Genomic DNA, 6224 nt, shown 5'->3' with positions numbered 1-6224 from the left:
ATGCACACATATGTTTATTGTGGCACTATTCCCAATAGCAAAGACTTGAAACCAACCCAAATGTCCATCAATGATAGACTGGATTAAGAAAATGTAGCACATATACACCACGGAATACTATGCAGCTATAAAAAAGGATGAGTTCGTGTCTTTTGTATGGACACAAATGAAGCTGGAAACCATCATTCTCAGCAAACTATTGCAAGGACAGAAAACCAAACACCGCATATTCTCACTCATAGGTGGGAACTGAACAATGAGAACACTTGGACATAGAAGCCTGTTGTGGGGTGAGGGTAGTGGGGAGGGATGGCATGAGGAGATATACCTAATGTAAATGATGAGTTAACAGGTGCACCACACCAATATGGCACATGTATACATATGTAACAAACCTGCACGTTGTGCACATGTACCCTAGAACTTAAAGTATAATTAAAAAAAGGAATAAAATAAAATAAAATAAAGTATTTAAGGATACCAACTTTAAAAAGATAAAATGTATCACTTACAAGCTACATAAATTGATTTACAGATTATATGCAACAATAAGACATAATACTTATTAAGTATCTTACAAATATTAAGTCATTTAATCCTCACAACAACCCTACTAAATAAGTATTATAACTGTCCCCATTCTGGCTCCACAATTCAAGCTCTTAGCACTCTGATAATAATTTATATAGAGTAGTCCTCGCTTATTGCCAATTTTGTGACTAACCGTGGTCTGTAAATATTAAGTGAAAATTTACAGAAACAATTCTTAAGTTGGAAATCGTGCACCATTCTGAGTGGTGTGATGAAATCTTACACTGTCCTGCTCAGTCTTACCCAGACAGGAATCACCTCTGTGTCCAGCATTCCCATCTGTAGACTGCTACCTCTTCATTAGTCACTCAGTAGCCATACTGGCTATAGATGGACTGTTGTGGTATCACAGTGCTTATGTTCAAATAACTTTATTTTATTTAATAATGACCCCAAAATGCAAGAGTAGTGATGCTGGCAATTTGGCTATGCCAAGCAGAAGCCATCAAATGCTCCTTTTAAGTGAAAAGATGAAAGTTCTCAACAAGGAAAGAAAGAAAATCACTTGCTGAGGTTGCTGAGATCTACGATAAGAACGAATCTTCTATCCGTGATATTGTGAAGAAGAAAAATGAAATTTGTGCATTATACATATATACACACACACACACACACACATATATGCGTGTATATATATGGCTTGTACATATATATGTGTGTGTATATATATGGCTTGGTATTATCCGAGGTTTCAGATATCCACTGGAACATATCCCCCTTGGCTAAGGTGGGGGACCACTGTATGTCTTATTTGATTGCAAATGTAATAGATGACAATTTTTTTACACAGTTGACAATAAAGAATGGTAAATGTGACATGCAAAGGTAAACAAAAAACTAACCATTTGTGTACATAATGGAAAGTCTTCACATTAAAATAAACAAAACAGGACTACAAGATATTTGTCCTTCTAGGTCATTGGTGAATGGCAGAATGGGGAGAGAGCAGAATGGGGAGAGAGAATACATTCCTAAAACTTAAGTACCAGAAACTAGAAAGAGATTCCATAATATGGACTTTTTTTTTTTTTTTTTTTTTTTTCAGACGGAGTCTTACTCCGTCGCCCAGGTTGGAGTGCAGTGGCGCAATCTAGGCTTATTCCAACCTCTGCCTCCCAGGTTCAAGCAATTCTTCTGCCTCAGCCTCCCAAGTAGCTGGGATTACAAGTGCACACCACCACGCCCAGCTAATTTTTGTATTTTTGGTAGAGACAGGGTTTCACCATATTGTCCAGGCTGGTCTCAAATGCCTGACCTCGTGATCAGCCTGACTTGGCCTCCCAAAGTGTTGGGATTACAGGTATGAGCCACCGCAGCTGGCTGATATGGACAATTTATTACATGAGAAAGGTGACATTTCAAATCAACAGGATAAAGACAAATTGCTTAATAAATGGAAGAACAACTAGGTAGAAACTTCGAAAAATGTGAAGTTGGAGCCCTTACACTAAAATAAATTCCAGATCGATGAAGGGTTTAAATATGAAAGCCTTTGAAGAAGGAAGAGATGTTTTAGAAGTTTTACACTATAAAATGTTTTTCTGAATATACACAACCCAGAAGCAAAAGCAAAGCCATTAAATGTTTTTTGAAACTTTTATACAGCAAAAAATAGCATAAACAAATCTGGAGAGGGCTCCAGGTTTTCCCACCCACCACCTTAGCAGAACAGCTCTACATTTATCTGTTTTATATATTGGTGCCCTATGTAAGATTCCATTTGACAAAATGTTCCATTGCTAGAATAAGAGTGAGAATAAGAATAAGAAGTTAAGCAGCATCTCTCTGCACACTGGGGACCAAAGCAGTATATGACTTAAAGTCACAAAGGTAGCAGCATAAGGTTTCCAGACTTTTTGTGCTTTTTTTAAATCTTTTTACTAAACTTTTGGGAAGATTAAATGAAACATTGGACTAGCCATTGAAATAAATCATTTTTTATACAAACCAAATCAACAGCATATTGGGTTTTTGTTTTGTTTTGTTTTTTTGAGATGGAGTCTCACTCTGTCTCCAGGCTGGAGTGCAGCGGCGCAATCTTGGCTCACTGCAACCTCTGCCTCTCAGATTCAAGCGATTCTCTTGCCTCAGCCTTCTGAGTAGCTGGAACTACAGACACGTGCCACCATGCCCGGCTAATTTTTGTATTTTTAGTAGAGATGGGGTTTCACCATGTTGGCCAGGATCGCCTCCATCTCTTGACCTTGTGATTCACCCACCTTGGCCTCCCAAAGTGCTGGGATTACAGGTGTGAACCACCACGCCCTGCTGGGGTTTTTAGTTCGTATAGTTCTTAGTAGTTTTGATTGGTTTTAAATCTTTCTCATGTGTCCCATTATTATTTAATTACTTATTATAGCACTACAGAGTCCATACACATGCAGGTTAGAAAAAAACTGAATATATTTTAAAATGTATATATAATATATGTGATTTTTAAGAGTTATTTTTAAATTCCTCCAAGCATTTAAAATTCATTAGAAACATTTTACATACTAGTGAAATATGGCATAATGCATTGATGTTATCCAAATTTCCAAAGCATTTTACTATAAAGTGTCACCTTTGAAGCAATTCCATAGCATAGATGCATACCATTGTTAGTATTATAACTCAAGCAAGCCTTTTTGCATTCTAGTCTCATTAAAGTTGCTTTATGAAAAAATATATAAATGTATATATAAGATTTGATGTTGTATTATTATAATGTTTTTCAGTCAGAATAATTAATAGCTCAATTGCTCTTGTTAAGCATTAATGGCTCAATTATGTTTTGTTTGTTTGTTTGTTTGTATTTTGAGATGGACTCTCACTGTATCACCTAGGCTGGAGTGCAGTGGTGCAGTGGTGCCATCTCGGCTTACTGCAACCTTTGTCTCCCCATTTCAAGCTATTCTGCCTCAGCCTCCCGAGTAGCTGGGATTACAGGCATATGCCACCACGACTGGCTAATTTTTGTGTTTTTGGTAGAAATGGGGTTTCACCATATTGGCCGGGCTAGTCTTGAACTCCTGATCTCAAGTGATCCACCCACCTTGGCCTCCCAAAGTGCTGGAATTACAGGTGTGAGCCACCATGCCCAGCCCAATTATGTTTTGAAGCACAAAATAAAAAGTTATCTCTCATTTAAAAAAAAATCTTCCCTTTACTTAATTATTAATCAAGTTTTTTGGTAGTCTCAGAATTACCACTTTTGTTCCTTTTCATTCAACAGCTGAGATTTTAAAAGCTACCATTTATCTGTAAAAAATTCTTGTCATTTTGTGAATAAATATCAAATTGTCTCTGTGAATGAGTTCATTTTCACCCAATTGTTAGGAAATGACTGTTCTACAATAACATCTTAAAGCATTAAGATTATTGCTTAATGTATTAAATTCACAATAATTACATAAAGAAATCACAAAGTGCTCAGAAAACCAATACAAAGATTAGAAAAGGTTTAAAGTAGTCTACAAATTAAATAAGTTCATTATAAAAATAGTCATACTTTAAAAATAGGACTCTTTATAGACTCAATTAATATCATCCAACAAAGATGATCTTGCTGAAACTACCTTATTAGGGGCTAAGAAGCTTTTGAAGTTTAACTAGAGCAATATTCTCTGATACCTAACAAATTTCTGTTTAATCTTCATGTTTGTAAGCGGATCAAGTTTATTTTATAAAAAGTTTAGAAACTTTATGTAAGTCCTAACCAATGAGGCACAAATATTTTGCTCTTAAAATGTGCTTAAAACTATACTTAAACCAGGTACGGTGGCTCATGCCTGTAATCCCAGCACTTTGGGAGGCTGAGGTGGGTGGATCACCTGAGGTCAGGAGTTTTGAGGCCAGCCTGGGTAACAGAGTGAGACCCCACCTCTTTAAAAAACAAAAAAAAGCCCAGGTACGGTGGCTCATGCCTCTAATCTCAACACTTTGGGAGGCCTAGGCGGGTGGATCACTTGAGGTCAGGAGTTTGAGACCAGCCTGGACAACATGGTGAAACCCCCTACTAAAATACAAAAATTAGCCAGGCATGATGGCATGCACCTGTAGTCCCAGCTACTCAGGAGGCTGAGACAGGAAAATCGCTTGAACCCAGGAGGCAGAGGTTACAGCGAGCCAAGATCGCACTACTTCACTCCAGCCTGGGTGACAGAGCGAGACTCTGTCTCAAAACAAAAAAAAACCTCTGAGTACATTTAAGAAATAAGAAAAATAAAAGTATATATATACATATACACTTATATAAGGCCTTGCAGATTCTCATTCTCTTGGTACCCCAAGATCCCAATGCTGTGAAGAAGCCCATGTGATGAAAGGCCATGGGGGAAGAGGGAGGCCAAGGTGGCCCAGTGAGCACAGCCAACCTGCCAGCAGAATACAGCCCCTTGAGGGAGCCCAGCTGACACCAGCAGAGGAACTACCCCCCCAACTCACACAACGTAGGAAGTAATAAATTGTGGCAGTTTGAAGTCACTACATTTTGGGTTGGTTTGTTACACAGCAAAGGCTACCTGAAACCACGTCCTTTCCAATTTCAAAGCCATAAAGGTAGTCCTTATGATTTCTAAAAATAGTACAGTTTTCTATTTTTAGGTCTTCAGTCTATCTGGATTTTTGTACATGCCATAAATCGAGTGTCTAACTGTATTTCTCCATATAGAAAGCCAATGGTCCCATCATCATTTTTTGAATATTCTATCCATTTCGTACTGGTTGATAATGCTACCGTTGTCACATTCCAAGATCCCACGTATGTTTAGCCTGTTTCCAGGCTCTATTCTGTTTCAAGGGTCTCACTGTCACATGTGAGAAATACAATTATGTATATATTACACAGAAATACACAATGTCATTTTAAATTTTCTATTAGCACATTAAAAGAGAAACAGGATGCAATTAATTTTAATAATATATTTTATCTTAATATATCCAAAATACGATATTTTCAACATGTGACCATTATTTATTTTGTTTTTTAGAGACGGAGTCTTGCTATTTTGCCCAGACTACAGTGCAGTGGCTATTCACAGGCCAAGATCACAGGCATGATCTCGGCTCACCGCAGCCCTGAACTCCCAGCCTCAAGCAATCCTCCCATTTCAGCCTCCCAAGTAGCTGGGACCACAGATATATGTCACTGCACTTGACTGATCATTATTTAAAAGTTATTGGCTGGGCACAGTAGCTCACGCCTGTAATCCCACTACTCTGGGAGGCTGAGGTGGGCAGATCACCTGAGGTCAGGAGTTCAAGACCAGCCTGGCCAATATCGCGAAACCGCATCTCTACAAATATACAAAAATTAGCTGGGTATGATGGCGGCTGCCTGTAATCCCAGCTACTTGGGAAGCTGAGGCAGAAGAATTGCTTGAACCCAGGAGGCAGCGGTTGCAGTGAGCCGAGATTGTGCCATTGCACTCCAGCCTGGGCAACAGAGCAAGACTCCATCCCCAAATAATAACAATAATAAAAAGTTATTAATGATGGCCGGGCACAGCAGCTCATGCCTGTAATCCCAGCACTCTGGAAGGTCAAAGCAGGTGGACTGCTTGAGTCCACGACTTCGAGACCAGCCTGGGGAATATGGTGAAACCCCATCTTTACAAAATACAAAAATTAGCCAGGCTACTTGGGAGGCTGAG

This window comes from Colobus angolensis, unplaced genomic scaffold, assembly GCF_000951035.1.
Source record: "Colobus angolensis palliatus isolate OR3802 unplaced genomic scaffold, Cang.pa_1.0 Scaffold259, whole genome shotgun sequence".
Classification (NCBI taxonomy): Eukaryota; Metazoa; Chordata; class Mammalia; order Primates; family Cercopithecidae; genus Colobus; species Colobus angolensis.
This window is presented reverse-complemented; position numbering follows the sequence as displayed.